Source organism: Bicyclus anynana, chromosome 23 (assembly GCF_947172395.1).
Source record: "Bicyclus anynana chromosome 23, ilBicAnyn1.1, whole genome shotgun sequence".
NCBI classification, from domain to species: Eukaryota; Metazoa; Arthropoda; class Insecta; order Lepidoptera; family Nymphalidae; genus Bicyclus; species Bicyclus anynana.
This window is the reverse complement of record NC_069105.1, coordinates 6,045,334-6,067,278: the sequence shown is the minus strand read 5'-3', so window position 1 is coordinate 6,067,278 and position 21,945 is coordinate 6,045,334. Positions and strand designations below refer to the sequence as shown.

At 36.0% G+C, this 21,945-nt stretch overlaps 1 protein-coding gene across 2 annotated transcripts in view; it reads left to right on the top strand.

Moving 5' to 3' along the window:
• The window catches only part of LOC112055120 (uncharacterized), a 266,259-nt gene that overhangs the window by 164,378 nt on the left and 79,936 nt on the right, over positions 1–21,945 (top strand). For both annotated transcript variants that reach the window (XM_052888599.1, XM_052888600.1), the window contains one exon: positions 13,842–13,885. The gene's annotated coding sequence lies outside the window, so the exon portion shown is untranslated. The remainder of the gene's footprint in view (positions 1–13,841; positions 13,886–21,945) is intronic.

Sequence of the window (21,945 nt, the reverse complement as noted above, 5' to 3'; positions counted from 1 at the left end):
ACTTAAGCATTTTAGTCGAGTAGGGTAAAATTTAGCTGCTAAAAGTGTCTGAACCAAAAATTCGCTTGATTTTCATAGCAAAGCATAGCTCCGATGGATTGCCGCCCTAACGTAGGTAACGCTAAAGTGTATCGTGCCATTAGAGAGCGAGAGCTATATAATTTTCCAGCATCCATTTTAGAAAACGATATCACTTTAGCCCGAGCGCAGCTCAGATGTTAATAGCTTGTTAATGCTACACGGCTTTGGCTACATTTCCCAAATCCTTTGAACTGGGGCAAGGAATTTTGGGTCTTACATTTACCGCCCTGTCGAAATGTCCCCAACTTTCTTGGAACTTTTGAATTTTTATTACATAAACATTTTACTTAATCTATTACAGTTTTGTGTCCAACTTTCTAAGGAGAGTTATATTTTTCCAACATGTCCATACATATCATATTAAAATGAATATTAATGAATATTAAATTGAATAATAATGAATGGTCCTTTGAACTGAGGATAACGAATTTCGGGTCTAACATCTTGTAGCCTCTTAAAGTGAGACTTTCTTGGAATTTTTGGATTTTTGTTTAGACAGTCTGCTTAAACTATTAAAGTTTTTGTTTATTTGTCCGATAAAGGTTATGTTTTTCGAACATAGTATGTGTTGCAGTGGCGTAGCGTGCCTTAGAGGAGCCCTGTATCAAAATTAGTTGGGGGGGCCCAAATAAAGGGGCTCTCTTTCTCACAAAAGAAATAAATATGTCCGCTTAAAATAAAAATACTATGACAGTGACTTAACCTATGTAAGACCAAAAATTACTAAGGATTAAAGAGATTTTTGACTTTTTTCATTTCTGTAGTGATGTGCAGATTTTTATGTTTTTTTTTTAAAAAAAGCACCAGATTAATTGAGATTGTGGATTACCTTTTACTATTTTTTTCACACATAAGGGGCCCCTGTAGTCCGGGGGCCCCTTATCATTGATACTGATGTCTTGTCTTATTTCTTAGCAAATTCAACAGCGTATAACGTAGGTGTCTTTAATAGCTCTTAGGAATAGTTGTGGGAGTGCAATAAGTAGATTATTATTTTTCGCTTTTCGCATATTTTTACACGTAGTTTCAATTTTAAATACTATTTGCCTATTTTACATTTTGCTCTAATGGGCGGTCCAATCGACCGACACGACCGACGTCAACTCAGCGGGCTGACATTCAACCTCAGACATATTATAAAGCGTAGGTATTTATTATACCTATCAAGTAATAGAGTCCTTTTCATGAAAGAAGTCCCGTGGCTAAAATCTAAGCCAAAATTGACAGCGTCTTACACAAATGACAATGACCGTCATTAAGACATTAGGGCCGCGTCTGGGGGACTTCTTTCATGAAAAGGACTACACCTAGCGAATCGGAAAGTGGTTGACCCCTGAGAGACTTCCGATATTTTTTTGTCAATTAATAATCTAATGATCGGGGTTCGAATCCTGGACTTCTAAGATTCAAATCCGATCCCGTAACCACGGAACCATGGATGTTTAATTTTTAAAAAATGCAGATACAACTAAACCAGCACAAAGTAACAGCTGTAATGCTTAAGTTGTTATACTTAAAGCTTTTAAAGGTCCCATTTATTACCATTTTGGCTGAGGGAGGAATTTCCGAGAGCTTCGTAACTTTTTAGAGTCCACTTTAGGAACCAATAGTACTTTGGCTTAAGCCGAAGCGCAGCGTTAAGTTGTACTACCTTGTTAATGTGATGCAACGGCTTTTGGGGGATTCAATCTTAAATCTGTGAACCCTTTTTGATTTGTAAAAGGGTTCTAGAGCTTTGCACGCTGTATTGAATGGTTGCTGAGGTATACTTGATTTATCAACCCATATTCGTGTTACTACTGAGCTCGAGATTCCTCTCAGAATGAGTGGTTAGGTCAATAGTCCACCACGCTGGCCCAATGCGGATTAGCAGATTTCACTCACGCAGAGAATAAAGAAAATTCTCTGGTACGCAGGTTTGAGACAGGTGATGTTTAATTTCTTAAAATGCACACAACTGAAAAGTTTTAGGTGCATACCCCCGGACCAGATTCGAACCTACACACTCCGGAATCGGAGGCAGAGGTCAAATCCACTGGGATATTTGTATCGTAACTTATCCAAAGATAATCGTAACGAAAAATATAACTATGTGAATGTTAGTCTGTTTGTTTATTACGCTTTAATGGCTCTACAACTTAACCGATTTTAAAAATGTATATTGAATGGAAAGGTACATTATTCCGTTTTCCCACCCCGCACGGGAACGAAAATTAACTTTGTAACTTTTAAACGCGGTTAGAAGACAGTGGAATTCATAGACGTTGTGGGGGGGATCGTTTACCTGCTGAGTGTCGAATTCAACCTCTATGCGTTTGAGGATTTAACACTCAGCGGGTGAATGGTCCCGTGGGGGTGCCCCTGCAACAGTTATGAATTCCACTGTAAGACATACATACATACAGTCTATTAAAAATCGCAAGCTGAGACCTTTAGTTCATTATCGTAATCAGAATCAGACTGATATTGCAATTAATATTTTCAGTGTAGGTACGTTGCTTAGAATCCCAATCAACTAGATTGAATGAAAAGCAGTCAATAAGAAAAATTACAAAACACACCCTTAAAGAGGTAAATCAGTTAGCAAATAACTTTTAGCCCACCATAACACATAGGAGTAACGTAGTAGATAAAAGCTCCAAATTCCCCTAATTAAGACAGCTGGCATTTATGAAAGCTTAACAAACATACTTTCGCATTGATAAAATTAGTAAGTAAGAATAGCTTGTCAAAATCATACAACTCCCAAAACCTATTAAATTTCACGATGAACACAATAAATCACCAGCGAACATGAAAAGAAAATCCCCGAAAACAATTCTCAACAAGTTTTTCCAAAAAAAAGAGGTAATTCCACACGGACCGGAGCGGTCGTTCCAATTCACATTTGGGGGATTTAAAACCAATTCTGCCGCTTTGTGCGCAACCGGACATATTATTTAATCGAGTGCCATTATTTAAAGGCTGAAATTATACTTTTGTTGACTTTTAAAATATAATTTAAAAGTTCGCGACAAAAGAAACCTTTCACTTGATGGTCTGCACGTCAGAAGTGAAGTCTTCTAAGCTTTACTAACTGGAAAACTTTATATGTTTATGGTAAGTATACAGGGTGCTGGGGAGTTATTTCCCATAACTCTGGGGTTATCTTCTTTACTGAAAATTAACAAAAAATGTTCAGGGAACGTGTTCTAAAATTAATATTTTCGGAGTAGGTATATACTATTTCTTTTGTAAATAGATCTTTAAATGTGTCTCTTATACGCATCCTTATAATTATGACGTAGCCAAGTTTTACGTATTTTAAAATGCAAGGCGTATATTACTTATAGTATAGGATAAAGGCGTGTGTTACGGATAGTACTTACGGATACCTTTTTAAAACAGCGTCGAAACAATCAAAGTGACTTTCCAGCATCGATGGTATATAACAATGAAACATTAACAGACGGTGTTAGCATATGTAATGGGTTTGTTAACCATTTTTCAAGTGTGTATAATATGAATTCATCTAATCGCTCAAATTCCTCCTCTTTGATATCGCAACAAATTAAATATATAAATACTACAGGGGCTACGTTAGAGAAAATATCATTCTCGGTTGAGGATGTAAAAAAGAAACTGTCTAGTTTAGACGTGAGCAAAGGTGCTGGCTCAGATCAATTACCTCCTATATTTTTAAAAAATTGCGCCATAACCTTAGCTGAGCCTATTTCTATTATTTTTAATAGATCATTCGATGATGGTATTTTCCCTTCAGCCTGGAAATTAGCTCTTATTGTACCGGTCTTCAAGGAAGGTGATAAACGGGATGTCTCTAAGTATCGACCCATTTCCAAATTGTCAATCTTATCCAAAATATTTGAGTCCTTGGTCTGTCCTCATATTAATTGGCATATAAAATCTGTTTTAACTACCAAACAACATGGATTTTACAAACACAGATCAATACAGTCTAATCTAGTTTCTTACGTTGACAGTTTATCATCCCAAGTTGACTTAAATAAGCAAGTGGATTGTATTTATACCGATTTTTCCAAGGCTTTTGATCTAGTAGATCACAGTCTCCTGATCATAAAGGTAAAACAATATGGATTTACTGGTAATATTGTTAATTGGTTAAGATCTTATTTAAATAACAGACAAATGACAGTGGTAGTGGCAGGGTTTGAGTCATCTTTTTCTTACGTAGCACAATCAGGAGTTCCTCAGGGTTCGCTCCTAGGTCCTATACTTTTCAACATTTTTATTAACGATATTGTTCATTGCTTTTCTAACTCTGAAGTGCTGCTTTATGCGGATGATCTAAAAACATTTAGAACGATACATTTAGAAAATGATTCAATTCTCCTGCAGGAAGACTTGGATAGGTTGACTAAATGGTGTCATAATAATAATATGGTTTTGAATCATAAGAAATGTTACTGTGTTTCTTTTCATAGAAAACTTCACTCGGTCCAGTTTAAATACAAAATTGACGATTATTTTATTCAAGATATAAATTCGATTAGAGATTTAGGTGTTACAATCGACCACAAATTAAGTTTTATACCGCACATAGACAACATATGCAAAAAAGCTTCAAAAATCAGTGGTTTTATCAATCGCAGTTGCAAAAATTTTAAAAACACTAGCACTAAAATTTTGTTATTTAATGCACTGACGAGAAGTATATTAGAATACGGTTCAGTTGTATGGAATCCATTTTACAACGTACACACTATGAGAATTGAACGAATCCAAAAGCGATTTACTTACCATCTTAGTATTTGTGATAAGTTAGTTAAAAGCAGAAATAATATTAGTTATAACTCTAGATTACACCATTACAAATTGTTAGCTCTCTCGGATCGTAGAAAGATGTTAGATTTATGTTTCTTATATAAATTACTTAATGGACCGGTAGATGCATCCACTTTACTTTCTAGAATTTCTTTCAGAATACCAAGACCATATAGTCGGGTAAAAAATTTCACGCCTTTCTGGACTAGTTACTCCAAAACAAATTTAGGCGCTTCAGCTCCATTAAATAGAATGATTTCCACATATAACACTATTTCTAAGGAAGTAAATATTGATATAGCTGGTGACACTTTGCCTATTTTCAAAAATAAACTAGAAAAATATTTTTTAACTCAGTACAAAAGGGATACCTCTTAAATGTTATTTTTATCTTTAGATTATACTGTTTTTTTTTTTCTTTTTATGGTTATATTAGTTTAATTCTGTTCATAATGTAATTGTGTGATAGATCCATATCTATATTTTCAAACGCAAATCTAAAACAGTTTTCTCCCTAATTTAGTCTAATTAACCTATTTATTATTCTTTTAATTCTTTTTATGTATCTATTCGAGTACTAAATTACGCATGTTGAGGTAACCTATAAGTGGGTCTATGACACAACAACTTCACTAATCTATGTTTTTGTAAAACTCAATTTTAATTGTCATAACCTGTTGGTACCCTATAAAAATAAATAAATAAAATAAAAATAGTAAAAACTTATTTTTTTTTTATTTTTTAGTTAAAACAATATTATGCCGTTCGGCTGCTACAAGTGGACTCAACACCTTGAAGTTATGGGAAATGCTCCCGAGCATTCTGTATCACTATATATAGTTATTTATTTTATTTTATTCTTTACAAGTTAGCCCTTGACTACAATCTCACCTGATGGTGAGTGATGATGCAGTTTAAGATAGAAGCAGGCTAACTTGTTAGGAGAATGAAATTCCACACCCCTTTCGGTTTCTACACGGCATCGTACCGGAACGCTAAATCGCTTGGCGGTACGTCTTTGCCGGTAGGGTGGTAACTAGCCACGGCCGAAGACTCCCTCCAGCCAAATCTATTGTGGTAAGCCACAATAAATTACAAAATCATCGTTATACATCTGTCCATCTTATTTCAGGGCTTAAATACAGTTACCTCAGTGGTACGAATTGAGTGAATTAAATGGTCGATGACGTTCAACATTGCCTAAAGGAAACAATCCTGTGATAAGCTTAATGGCCCTCAGGGTACGCAATTTTGTAACATTATGGAACCGCTACGGATTTAAGAATTTGTGGTAAGGCTTCTACCGTAGGATTTGGCCTTAACTTGCCCAAGCGGTTGAGACATCACTACAATAGTGCTAAGCGTTGTGGTACTATTATGTTCAAATAAAAGGGTTTCTATCTTTCTTTCTAGAGAAAGATATTATCTCGTTAGTCCTGTGGTTGTCTTGTGTGCTCTAATAGGCTGTATCATTTACATCTGGCGTGATATCAGTGAATCATTTATCTGTCTGTAATTAAAAATAAGAAAAGCAACTACTTATCTACACTAGAGGACGCCCGCGACTTCGTCCACATGAAATTTGACGTATCAAAAAAAAAAAAAAAAAACATACATACAGCCGAACGTAGAACCTCCTCCTTTTTGGAAGTCGGTTAAAAAGTACTTATAAACTGAGTCTACTTGAAATAAATGTAATTTTAGTTTTTTCATATTTTCACCTCTGGAACCATGAATTTTTCCGGAATCAAAAGTAGCCTATGTGTTAATCCAGAGTAAAATTTATTTCCGTTCCAAATTTCAGCCATATCGGTTCAGTAGTTGCGACGTTAAAGAGTAACTAACATCCAAACATCCCTACAGACATCCATACAAAACTTTCACATTTATAATATCAGTAGGATACTGTTAGAGATGCCGGATTGTAGAATTGATGGTAACTAGCCTTGATCGGAGCCTACCAACGCACGTTAGCAATTACTTACTACGTTAGCTTAGAAAATAGTTTCCTAAACTAATCCAATTTAATCGAATATGGTATATTTAGTAGAATTGATAAGTTGTCAGTGAATCTGATTATAAACATCGGTCTTCATCCGTCCGGTCCTTTATATCAATCGTTACGAGTAGATATCAAAATTCCAAATGGACGAGCGGCTCGTTTCCGGGGATCAGTTCCGGGGTGATCGCAGTTGGCGTCGTTAATCATAATCCGTGCGTATCGTTTTCAATACGCGCCGGCGATCTGCGGGAAATGATCATATTTTCATGATTCACTCACTTTTGAAAACAACTGCTATTTCGGTGTAAAGTAGATACTTCTATTTACCAAACGGCGTACTTCGTAATGTTACAATTTTTAACACAAATGACTTAAAGACTTATTACAATATAATTTTTTTTTTTGTTCTAATTTTTTTTCCAGAAAAAACGCAATAAAAACAATGATGTTATTAGATATGCTACATAAACAACATTCAATATTAACAACTGGCACACAAAAAATATTTCAGGTTTGCTAATTAGCACAGTTTTAACGTGCTAATTAGCAAATCTGAGCTCAGTTATCACTTGCGGTCCGCGTAAAACCTATCTACCACTTAGATCTTTAATAATTACTTAAATTGATACATAATAGGTGTTTTAGGTATGTGACAATTTTGTGCTTCAATTTAGGTAGAACATATCCAAGTCTACTACTTATTTTTTCCAATTAGTGACTGCAATCATAGACATTGGAAAGGAAGGATATAAATTAGGACTCTCTTGACTGGAAGATTTCTATTCACTCTGGTTTTAGAGTATATATAGTTCTAATGGAAACATTAACCTTGATGAACCAAAAAAAAACAAAGGACAGCCGATTAGCGCGTTGGGTAGTGACCTGCTACTGTCGCTTGCATTCAAGGTCGTGGGTTCGATTTCCATCAAACGAAAAATATTTGTGTAATGAACATGAATGTGGAGAACATTGTTTATATGTTATAAGTATATTTTTTTAAGTTACTAGCGGTCATACTTCCTTTCGCTTTTTCGCCTACCCTACTCCTACCTTACCTTACCTAACCTACCTCTACCCTACTCTACCCTACTCTACCCTACTCTACCCCCCTCCTACCCTACCCCTACCATTTTACACTGCATACCAATGTTTAGCTTTCTAGCTTGAAAATTGCGGAATGCTCCATACAAACCCCCCATTTTAGGGATGTGGGGAGTTAGAAAGAGACAAAAGGTAGCCTATGTCAGTGTCCTTTCAACTATCTCTTCTTAAAAAATAAGCTTACGCTAGATAGCAATGTGTCTAGTTGTTCTAATATATTTAAAAAAAATTACTTAAACAAATCCAATCAGAACTTACCATTCTACACATAGGTGTTGATGATTTATTCGAAACACCGTATTGACATGAAAAAGGTATCTATCAAGCAATGCTGCAAAATCCAATATTCAGCTGGCACTCGCCGGGCAGTCGGCAGAGCGGGGATCTAACACAATTTGTGGCCGCAACACAAATTGCTTTGATAAAAGCCGCTTTCATTAAACGGAACGGCTGATAAAACGGCGATAATCCCGGAAGGCCCGGCCTACGGAATCATTCATAATTTATTTTATAGGGTTCCGCGGAGAAATCGTTTAGTGTAAAAATAATGGTTGCCATTTTCTTTCTTTTATTATGATCACTGGCACTTCAACGATTATTTTACCCGATTAAAAAGGAGAGTTGTGTTTTCAGCCTAAACACGTCATGGGCTTGGAGTGTCATTATATTTTTATTAGTGACGTAATGTCCCGGATTTTATATCACTTACGTACATATATAATACATTTTACATACTTGTTTTTTTTATTGTTCAAATGAATTTAATTTTGTTGCAAATAAGAATTTAGGATGTCTGTTATGTGTCTTTTAAGTAACTTTTTCTATTTCTAACTTGTTAGGCGTAGAATAAAAATCCGCACCCGTTTTAGTTTGTAAAACTTCAAAACTTCACACATAATTACTTGGCAGTACGTCTATGTCGGTAGTGTGGTAATTAGCCATGGCTGAAGCCTCCCACCAGCCAAATTCAGTGTCCATAAATTATATGTCAACCGAAACGATAATGGGCAATAAAAATGTTCAATCAAGTTTAATAACGTCATTGATCACGTCTCGGCCCATCGGTTCGTTTTACGCCACAGAACGAAGTGTCGCTTCAAACCTCCGCCATTTTCTCGGCGATGACATTATTATTGCCGTGACACAGATAAACTTTATATCAGCCCTGTAATCCGACACTAATGTGGCCGCATAATCTATATTCCATCCCTTTCCCTCGCACGCCCGACTCCTATAGCCGGATAAAGAGGTGTAATACAAGCAACACGATCCTATATGATCTTGTATGACGGGCGAACATGATCCCATTAATAAATCTACAGCAGCGAAGGAACATCTTACGTTAATGTAAAAGAATCTCAACCTTCTGTCAGATATTGTAAGATTCATTTTTCTCTGTTTGGGTGTTGTCTAATGAATATCACGTTCCGGTGGAAGTTTTTTTTTCTGGGTTCGATAAAAGATGTTTGGCTCGGGATACACGGTTTAGGAGAGATCGTTAGGTTTCGGATAATTTTCTACTTTTATCCTTAATGTTGTTGGCTTTTTTTCTTGTAATTCAAGGTCATTTTAACGTACGTTAATTGGGTTGCAGATATGTTTTAAGATTTCTCTTATAGGGTTTTAAATGATTGTATTTAAAGTGTTGCAAATTGCAATTGAACGCTATCTATGTATATTTATTTAGTAACAAATAAATAAAAATCAAACCAATTAGTGTTTTTTTTTCTATAACAAGTCAGCCCTTATCTGCAATCTCAGTTGATATTAAGTGACAATGCCGTCTAAATGAATGAATGAGTGAATGAATGAATGAATGAATTGATGACTGATAATGAATTAATGAATGAATGATAGTTTATTCATGAAAACGTATGATTGAAGATAGATGGATCTAAGATGGAAGCTGCCTTACTTGGAACAGGTACAACTTTATTCTACCCATACGTTTCGACGAATTCAAGACAATTTCGTACTGGAACGATAGAATACTTGGCGTTACGTCTTAGTCGGTACTTCTATGTATTAGGTATCAATTCTATACAATAATTAAAACATACTTAAATTCAGTCTTTTGTAAATAAATCGTTAAATAGGTATTTATTTACCACGTCAATACAATGTTTATTTTTATTAATTGATTTGGTTATGTATAAAAACATAAATCATAATATGATTGAAAATCATATTATGATTTATGTTTGTATGTTTATCATTGGCACTCTAACGTCTATCTCCTAAAGTAAACAGGCTGATGGATTTCAACATATGTAGTGTTATAAGATTTGTTTATTGGGAGTGACAGGCTTTGTTTACGTAGTCTGATTTATTATTTACACTTAATTAATGTCGTATTATGGTCGTATTGTATTGTTGTAAAGTGATAAAGATTTCACCTAATATCATGATTTCATCATTCCAATTTATTAATGACACGCTATTAAACATTTTGTACAATCATTGTGTGATCTAAGGTTCTTCATCATTGACAACAAATTCGGCTCAATGTTGAGCGCGAGTCTCTTCTCAAAATGGATTAGACTGGTTCAATGCGGATTGACAGATTTCGCACACGTAGAGAATTAAGAAAATTCTCAGGTATGCAAGTTTCCTCACGATGTTTTATCTACACCGTTTGAGACAAGTGCTATAATTTCTTACTTGAAAAGTTGGATATGCATTGCCCGGATTAGACTTGAACCTACGCCCTCCGAATTGCAGGCAGAGGTCATATCCACCGGGCTAAGTCCCCTATAAATGTAGAAAGTTAAAATATTTTCCATGCAAAGCATTCGCAAGCAGGAGACGTAGATATTGATATCATTCGGCCGCGAGCTTCGCAGACGGAAACCTAATGCTTGAAACCGTTACCTTTAAGCCGATTTCTCTCATCGATTGTGTTACCGATAACTCCATAAGCCCCGGGAGGCAACAAACTGATATTTGTACTTGATTCGGAGTTAATTTTATTTAAATTTGGAAGTAAACTTAAAAGATAGATTTCGTATTTATGGTGATAAATAATTAAATCAAAATAAAGTAAAGGAAATAGACAAATCGTATAAGTACGGCCATTAAGATGAGTTTCCTTTTGAATTCTGTACAGACAGTACAGTCTACTGCGGAGTGAGGTTAAATTTTTTTTGTTTTAATTTTCTTACGTTTTTAAAATGCGGTGAATTGTACAACCAGTCTCTGTGTCTTACGAAGCATTGTTTAATGAAACTACTGCAAATGATGCTTGCACAAGTTGTGCAAATTATAAATTGCACATTTTTTATTTTAGTCGTAAGTCACCTTTTAGGGTCTCTTACTAACGATCTTTCTAACTTGCTTATCTTCAGTTCATGTTTCTTCCAGATTTCTTTTGCGTTTTTCTTAAGAATTTCAATTCGTCATAGTTAGTTATTATCATCTGAAGCATTTGATCGTTCCGCCAATCACTGAGATTTGTTTGGCACGATTTTGCTCCAAGTTATGATTTTTTTTATTTTTATTTTTTACAAGTTAGCCCTTGACTACAATCTCATCTGATGGTAAGTGATGATGCAGTTTAAGATGGAAGCGGGCTAACTTGTTAGGAGGAGGATGAAAATCCACACCCCTTTTCGGTTTCTACACAACATCGTACCGGAACGCTATATCGCTTGGCAGTACGTCTTTGTCGGTAACTAGCCACGGTCAAAGCCTTCCACCAGACAGACCTGGACCAATTAAGAAAGTCTCAATCTGCCCAGCCGGGGATCGAACCCAGGACCTCCGTTTTGTAAATCCACGCATACCACTGCGCCACGGAGGGCGTTGTGATTATTCCAAACATGTGATCAAAGTCCACAGTAGATTGGTACTGAAACAATTTATTGAAATCGAAGTTCGCTTTGTTGCTCTTCGACACGCCAGTTCACCATAATGAAAGGGGCTCGGTCCCATAATTACATAGGGGCACGCATGCCATGGCATTAATTATTTATTCGTCAATGGCGTGGCCCGACGCCATCTTGTTTATTGCCATTAACACGTTCGCATTCTCACGGTGGGTGTGTGGGGATTTGTTATGGCAATACCAGATGGGAGGCTGGTTGAGCGTATCTAAGTGGGAGATTGATGGGGTCTCGTGTTGAAACATTGTGTTCTACGTGTCATCGACGTATGAACGTGACTGATGTGTTGGGACTTGAGTCAGCGTGGACTTTGTAAACAAATGAGTTATGGGGTTTGTTAAGCAAAAAAATTGTTTTTAAACAGTGGCATATTGTTTGCTTTAAATGTTAAGAAAACACATTATTGTCTCATTCTCATCATCATCATATCAGCCGATGGATGTCCACTGCAGGACATAGGCCTTTTGTAGGGACGTCCAAACATCATGATACTGAGCCATCTGCATCCAGCGAATACCTGCAATTCGCTTGATGTTGTCAGTCCTCCTGGTGAGGGGTCGACCAACACTACACTTACGGTGTCGTCATTTCAGCACTTTGGGACCCCAACGTCCATCTGCTCTTCGAACTATGTGCCCCTCCCATTGCCACTTCAGCTTCGCAACTCGTAGAGCTATGTCGGTGATTTTGGGTTCAGAGAGCATGGTGCGAGTTACAGTTCGTTTCGCTCTTGAAAGTTAGCCGCGTTTTGGGATAAATAGTACGTATTATGGACGTAATAAGGCAACTGTCACCGTACCCATGAAAAACACTTTAAGAGGGCCGGGCTCAGGGCTCTCAGAGGTTGTTACTGCTTCTAACAACACAGTATTTCCGACTAATTTAGAAGTAAACAGTATCTTTACGAACCAGTAGTACTTCTGACTTGCTTATACTCTTGGTGGTAACTAGCCATGGTCGAAGATTACTTCTAAAACAGTTATATAAGTCAAACTTTAAAATCACGACAACTGCTGAACATACGCCACTTTTAGGGCTTTTTAAACACCAAGGTCTCGAGCCGACTCCGAATTTCGAAAATATTAATTCCCAAATTAAATAATTTAGAAAATGTGAATTCCTAAATGAAATAATTTAGAAAATGTGAATTCCTAAATTACAGAAATGTCGACAAAATGGAGGAAAGCTTTCTACAAAAATGGGATAACAAATTAGTTGTTATATTTTTAAGTTATTTCAGTCCTTACTTATATTTCTCGCGACGTAATTCAATATACGTTCCTACGGGATAACTAATTACGTATCCTCTTTTATAACTATACTAAAATTAAGTGACAAACAGCTTTAAAATATAGAGCTAAAATTCTGTTGGAATTTTTGCTCTCTCGGGCTATTTCTGGAATAATATTATTTGAAGTTAAATTATTTTCCACACATTTTGCTTGTGAGGTGCATGAATTTCTTTTTGACGTCATTAACATCAAGTGCTTTTGATTAGCTATTTTTATTTTATTTATCTATACTTACGTTTGTTTGTTTGCTTGAACGCGCTTATCTCAGGAACTGCTGGTCCGATTTGGAATATTCTTTCAGTGTTAGATAGCCCATGTATCGAGAAAGGCTATAGGCTATATATTGTCACCCTATTCCTACGGGAACGGAAATCACGCGGGTGAAAACGCGCGGCGTCAGATAGTGTCTTAAATAATTAGTATAAAGAAAGGACCTTTAATAGAAATGAAAAATTTATTCTGCATTGCCTAAAAGTGCCGAATTACCGCGGTTTTCGCAAAACAATTTAGGCAGAATGCCTTGTTCCAAATATAAAGAAAGCAAACTTAGGGCAAATTGTTAGTTAGACCTAAAAGTTCGTTTAACTTCTGTTTAATGTCTAGATTTTTATGTAGACAACAAATTGTAATAAACAATATTGTTAATACATTTTTTTAAAAGATGTTTTTTGAAATTCATAAAATTTTTCTATTTATTTTCAGATGAAAATGGTCTGCACCCGTTGAAGTTTCGGGAAAACATTGAGGTAAAATTATTTATATTAAGTACTAATCGACATCCCGCTGATTTACCCGCGTAGTTCACGTTCCAGTGAGAAAAGAGTGATAAAATATAGCCTATGAGATAAAACAAATACCGTGGGTTTCTACTTTCTAGTAGTACCTACCTAATAGAATTTTCAAAAGGGGTAGGGGTAATCTCTGAATCTACTGCCATTCAGCCTCAGCACCACAAACTTTACCTATTTATAATATTAGTGTAGGTAGGTATATGTAATTTAAACTGAATATTCTTAGGACAGTAATAGATTATTAGGTTTAAACAAGTTACAGCTTTTACAAGCTGTAGAAGCTTTTTTGTCATATTTGATTTCCACTAAAACACACAGCACATACAGCAAGAATTAGTAGAGTGCTAGTCAAATCAGCTCATTGACCTTGCAACTTAAATAACTATGTTTAATCAGTTTTTTTTTAATAAAAAGTTTTTTTTTAAAGAATATTTACCATACTTATATTTTTTTTAATATGAACAATATTTCTATTCCCCTTTAACTAATCAAAGAAGACTGTATCAGGAGTGGGTACGACAATAGACAAACTGGATCGAACCACCACCAGATGACTCCGACCGCTCTTACCGTTGAGCTATTGAGGCTCTAAAAAGTGTGTCGTTTGTACCCCAACGTATCTTATCAACGAAGGGCAAGGAGATTAAAACAGCGAAATTATTAACTCGCCGCCTCCTTAAATAGCTGTCACTGCGTATTTATTCTGATATAGATCTAAAGGGTGTCATTTGTACCCCACTGTAACCCATTAACCGCGGCGATGGCGGCGCAAGGCAGAGACTAATTATAAGCGAAATGATTAAACTCTCCACCACCTGAAGTGGCTGCCAGCGCTTATTATTTATTCACTCTAAGAGATCTTAATTTGAGAGGACTGCCGGCTATCACTCTTGCGCTATTTATATTTTTACCCTCTTTAAAATGTTCCTCCCTTGTTGGTTACATTTATAGTACGCGTAGTTAGGTTTTTTGTTTGATGAATGAGGGAGAAAGTGGACTTTTTAGCAAAGAGTAGGTGTAAAAGAGCGTTCGGACTCATCACCAAGGGGTGCGGGTTCTATCTCCGCTCCGTTGGACTATTGTCGTACCCACTTTTATTAGAGTCTTTCCCGACTAGTTGGAGGGGATATGGCAAATAATAAATATATTTTAAAAAATGATTTTACTACAGAGCACAATTGATAACCAGGTTATAACATAATTATGACAGTGATGGTTAAAGAGTCAAACATATCGCCCTACCAACCTATGCCATGGAGTTTCATTTTGGGCACATTCAATAGTAAGGTACGTACGCAAAATAAAAGAGTTTGTTTGATCTATCTATCATCTTTACTTTTATAATAACTGGTCGAATTTCATACATTAAATCGCAATTTATGTACATTGAGGATATTTTGAAAATTTTTGTTGGGGGCATTATATAATCGATATTTTTGTCAGTTTGTCGGTCTGTCCGTGTTTTTTTGTTATTCGGGCATCACGCTGAAACTACTGAAAGAATTCAAATAAAACTTGGCACGGTTTAAGACCATAATACGGAGAAGTCGCGGGCGTCCGGTGGTACCAAATAAGTGAGTTGAGTAACAGTGAATGAGTTTGTCACTAGACTCATCGATTCACTTATAATTTCATATGTGGTGGTAGCCATGGTGTCTAAAATGTAAGCACCTGTGTCTTCAGCCATGTCTTTTTTTAAACATTTGTCCGAAATAAAACCCATTGCAAGGGAAGTGCTGTTGAAAGTGGGTGGCAAATAGATATCAAATCTGTTATAATTGAATTATCCTTAACTGTGGATGGTTTCATGCTTGAAATGTTTTGTTTATTATTTCGAAGTTCCTTAATTGACTAAATTAAAATCTCGGATTCAAAACTCGGGCGTAGTTCCAACAAAAGATATCCATTCCACCATAATTATCAGAATTCATTACAGAAGGTCGGGAGTGACCCTTTGCTTTATTATTTGTTTCCTAATCTCACTAATATTGTTATGGCGAAAGTTTGTGTGTTAGTGTGTATGTTTGATCATTATTTGCGCTGCGGCTACTGAAGCGATTTGGCTGAAATTTTAAATGGAAATAGATTTTACATTGGATTAACACATAGGCTACTTTTTATCCCGGAAAAATTCATGGTTCCCGCGGGATTTGTGAGGAACTGAATTCCACGCGAACGAAATCGCGGGCGTATCAATGGTATTTCTTCTAACGTTTGTATCCTTATCACACAAAGAGACCTGTGTCCAGTTTTAACTGCGTAGATCTCGTTGCCGTGGGAATACGGAGATAAAAATATAGCATGCGTTACTCGCTGATAATGTAGCTGGTGAAAGAATTTTTTAAATCGGCCTAGCTGTTTCGATGCCTATTCATAGCAAACGAAAAAATTAAATCTTACCTCTATAATATTTAGAAGTATGTTTCCTTGTAAATCTTTCGGACAGTGTTCGTAACCTATTTCTGTAGAGTAGTACTAGTTATGTAAGATAAATGGAAATGTCTCCTTTTGTAGAAGTCTCTTGAGTAAAAGAAGTCTTAAAGCGACTATTCTATACATTTATGACACTATGACGCAATTTTATTACTGAGAGAAAATGCAGACAAGAAAATTCAGGCACCGTAGACGAATGAATTTTTAATCGAAATTAAACTTAACATTTCATGCCAATTATTATGAAATCAATTTAAAATATTATCAATAAATTGATTTTATAATAAATAGTAATTAATATTTCGCCCAAAATTTAATAAATTTATAAAAGGTAGCTGACATCGAAAATGGGAAAGTTCAAAATTGGCTCACATATGTACAATGTTAAGTACCTACTCGTATTTTACGAGTGTTTAAAAAATACTGATTCTATTTTAAGGGGCTTATGATGTTTGAAGCCATATTTTTCCCGAAAAATTCGGGTTAGTTAAACAATTTATAACTCAAGATGCCAATTTCCTCGTTTGTAGGTTTTATTGATGATATCTCGGAACTTATATTATACCATAAAATTAATGGTTCCGTCAGCACGTCTGTCGGTTTCGCAAGTCTACTTCTAATATTTTATAGAAGTAATGTTTGTGGTATTGTAGGGGGTAATATTTGCATCTACTAAACTGATTTTGAAAATTCTTTTACCACTAGAAAGTCACGTTATTTGTGTTATATTTTATCCCTATAGTTTCACGGGAATGGGAACTACGCAGATGAAACCGCGGCGCGTCTGCTAGTGTAATAAATAAAACGGTTAGATTTTCTTTTTAAAAAGTCGTATCTGATGTCTGCGCTGCCCTGTGCCGATAATAATAGATTGAAAGGCGGAAAAAAATGGAGACGCACTTAAGAGCTGAGAGACTTGACAACGCGAATGAATGAGAGAATATTTTAACACCGCCCTCTTGTACCGGACTTGATCGCTGAAAGAGGGTTTTTTACCGACTTTACAAAGGGATGATGTTTTTGAGTGCACCCGTGTTGTAAGGTAACTGTAGGTTGTAAATTTTCGTCAAGGTTTTGCTTGTTTCGTAAAAAAATGCGTGGAATTTAAATGAAAATTGAAGAACACATTAAAAACCATAACCCTGCTTACAGTCAGGTAAAAATAAAAGTATTATGTATGCACACATACAGTTCTAGTGCTTAAAGCTTCCGTTTTCCCTTCCACCTTACCCTCATCATCATAATCATCGATAACGACACCAACAGACAGCAGGGCAGGAAAAAAAGTATTTTTAACTCAAGTCGAACCATCATGCAAGCAGCGACCAACACACGATCAGTGATAGCGGTGGATGTTGCAGAAACGTGGGAATAATTGATCGTCAAAGGTTAGCGTAACAGCTAATAGACGTTCACTGCAGGGACTTCAAATCACCACGATTCTGAGCCGCTTGAATCCAGCTTCATGTCGTCAGTCCACCTGTTGGGGCGTCAACAATACTGCACTTTCCGGTGCGTGGTCGCCATTTCCAACACCTTGGGACCCCATCCATCCACCGTATGAACTATCTGCTCTGTACATTGTAGCTTCGCGACTCAATGAACCAAGTCGATGACCTTAATTCTTTTGAGGATTTAATCATTTCTGATTCTATCACGCAGAGAAGCTTCATACATAGCTCGCTCCATCGCCCGCTGAGTGACTTTTAGCCTTCTTATTAGGTCCATAGTCCGTAGATCATCACTACCTACACTACAACGTGGTTATCTTCAAGTCAAGAGTGACCTTTTAGGCAAGCTCGTTCAACCATAGGCTGCATCTTCACCATCAGGCGTGATTACATATACTACTGCCCTATAAAAAAATTAGTATAAAAGACAAGAAGACGGAATAAGAGTTGATGTTTAGAGTTTATGTAAGAGGAATAGAATAAGCTACGATGAAGGTGGTAGTGAAACCGAAAGAACGAAAACTGACTTGCACATCTTCGCAGTTCAAGTCCTAATTGTTCAGGTTATTTTTATTAAGCGAATAAATCACTCCTAATATTATACTGATGAATATACCCCCGTTTTGTGTCGGCTAAAATTATACAAAAGAGGTTAAAACCAATAGAGATCCAGGTCATTCGCGCGCCCCCTAATTCGCTCGCTTTCGAGGCCGGATTATATTCTGTGGACAATGGGAAACTTTGAACATTGAAATTAAGGCGTTCGCGTTGTACCACCACGCAACGGGTAATTCATTTTCAAATTCAAATTCGTTCATTTCAAGTGGGCTTAGTTCACAAGTACTTTTTAATTTAATATATTATTTAATTCTAGGCAACGCCAGCGACTTCGTCCGCGCGAACTTGAGTTTTTTACAAATCCCACGCGAACTGTGGATTTTTTCGATTTAAGAAGTAGGTAGCATACCTATATGTTGCTCAATAACTTCCTCTATCTTCCAGTTACAGTCTCTCATTAAAATTGATCCAGCATTCAGATTGCATAACTAAATGTTCTTAAGAAAACACAGTTATTTTACAATCTTAGACAAACAGTCAGTTTTATTTAGATCTATATCTACAAATGGTCTAAGACATCTATACATATATCTATACTTATAATAAAACTGTAACAGGTCAAATTCTGTACATTGAAGATATTTTGAAAATTTTTGTTGCAGGGCATTATATGTATAATCGATACTGAAGCCAAAAATATTTTTTTTTTCGATTTTTTGTCTGTCTGTCTGTCTGTGATTTTGTTGACCGGGCATCACGTTGAAACTACTGAATGAATTCAAATGAAACTTGGCACGGTTTAAAACCATAATACGGAGAAGGTTATAGGATACTTTTTATTGCGAAAATAAAATAAGAAAATGGTATGGAAAGTCCTTAATTTTTTAGAATTACAGTTTTAAAAATTTGAATACGAGTATTAATATAGATATATTAATCGAGTGTGAGATCTTAAAGTATTTTTGACCCCCATACTCCTATTTTTGGTTGCAATTTCAGTATATTTGTTTGATTAAAATTTATACAGGAAGAAAATTTTTTTAGTGCGGATATTTTTATATTTTGTACATAAACAAAATTTAATGATCACGTATTTTTTCTTTTTTTTTTTAACTCAAAAATAACAAAATTATCGTTAGCTAAAGTTATTTACTTTTGAACAGAATTTTAGGGTCACCCTATTGTGCGTTTATTTTATTTTCGTTTGATACCTAAAGAACGTCACCAGATCACTTTTAAGCTGAATATATCTTGTTTAGTAATAATATGTACATTATTTTGTTATTTTAGAGACATAAATTAAAAAAAAAATTACATAAAATGTATCGAAATGTTTGTAGATTTATATTCTATTAATGATACAGAACCACGAAAAAAAATATCCGCACTAAAGACCGAATCACCCTGTATAGAAGAACAAAGTTTGTTCTGTCATATAAATTTTTGTTCAGCCACTGACGATCAATTAAGCTCACATGCCTGAAACGCTTTGATGATGATGATGATGTCATGGACATCGCGATCAACACACGATCAGTTTTATCGGATCTCAAGCTAATGTGATCGTCAGTGGCTGACACTACTAAGTCATGGCTGTTTGTAGTGACTATCTGCACGCACACAAGCAAAGACATGTTCAAAAACTAGTGTACGTACAACAATTATCGCTATAGCTATCGACTGACGAGGAGTCCATTACAGTAATTGATAAGTAACGTTAAAAAGGTCGTTAATATAATGGTAGTGTCGATATTCTCCGGGGAAGTGAAAACTATTTAGAGCTATTGTTGAAATATGCTTCGTTGGTCTATTGGTTAAGTTGTTTGGTGTATTCTGAAGTTTTTGGTTTGAGGTACAATTAAGTTATTTAGTTTCCTTGTTTGTTTAAAACTATATCTATACTAATATTATAAAGTGGTTAAATTTGTGTGGTTGTGTTGTGAGATAATCTCTCGATCTAGTGAACCGATTTTGAAAAATATTTTATGCATGTATGTCATGTTATCTGGGATTGCTCAAGGTGCTGTTACTATAATCTACCATTCAAGAGTTTAATTTGGTTACATTTTTTCAAATTGGTGTTTTTAGTTTTAAATCCACGTCTTGAGTTTTCTTAAAATTAAAATTACTAAACTATTTTTATAAATTTTTTAATCGTGTTTTGTATTATATTTTCCATGAATATCGTTGTTAAAAATTAAAAAAAGGAGAATTAAATAAATTAGAGAAAAAATTAAACTGTACTTAAACACGTCATTATCATTATTAGCCGATGGACGTCCACTGCTGGACATATTCTTGAAGAGACTTCCAAACACCAGTATCAAGCAGGTCCCTGTAACTTGCTTTACATCACTGATCCACCTATAAAGGGGTCGACCAACACTGCACTGACCGGTGTAGGGTTGCCATTCCAACACCTTTGGACCACAATGTCTTTCGGCTCGTCGATCTACGTGCTTTGCCCGTTTTATGGTATCATCATCATCATCATCATCATCACCACATTATTAACCTGAGCTCGAGTCTCCTTTCAGAATAAGAGGAGTTAGGCCAAAAGTCCACCACGCTGGCCCAATGCGGATTGGCAGACTTCACACACGCAGAGAATTGAGAAAATTCTCTGGTATGCAGGTTTCCTCACGATGTATTTCCTTCACCGTTTGAGACACGTGATATTTAATTTCTTAAAATGCACACAACTGAAAAGTTGGAGGCAGAGGTCATAAATAAATAGAAAACGTGGTCTTTAGAATAAGCTAGATAGTTTTACCGAGCCAGTACTCCACGTAAAAGTATTGGCCAATAAAACTAGGGTCCACGTCGAAGGCAATCGCCACGCTCGCTCGCACGGGCCTGACATATTTCACTTGTCACACGGCTCGTACTCGCACGGCTTATTTGAGACCATAAAAGTTAACTTATGATCAATGATCTTATACAGGGTGCTGGGGAGTATTTCCCATAACTCTGGGGTTAGATTTTTTACCGAAAATTAGTTAAAAATGTTCAAGGAACATATTGTGTTCCAAAATTAATAATATTTCATATGTAAATAGATCTTAAAATGTGTCCCTCATACGCTTCTTTAAAATTATGACGTAGCTAAGTGTTATGTATGTATTTTAAAATGCAAGGATACATAAAGGCGTATGTAACACACGCCTTTATCTATCCTTGCATTGGATAGTCGGAATTATTTGAATTACTTTGTATGAAAATGAAATTTTTTTTATTGTTTAGTCTCCTCTCAGAATGAGAGGGGCTAGGCTAATAGTCCACATGCTGGCCCAATGCGGATTGGCAGACTTCACACACGCAGACAATTAAGAAAATTCTCTGGTATTCAGGTTTCCTCACGACGTTTTCCTTCACCGTTTGAGACACGTGATATTTAATTTTTTAAAATGCACATAACTGCAAAGTTAGAGGGGCATGCTCTGGACCGGATTCGAACCCACACCCAGGGCTGGCCCGCCCATACGGCGAACGGAGCAGTCGCTCCAGGCGCCAAATCCTAGAGGGCGCCTAAAATATGGTAAAATACGTTGGTCACTCCAGAGTATGGTCGAG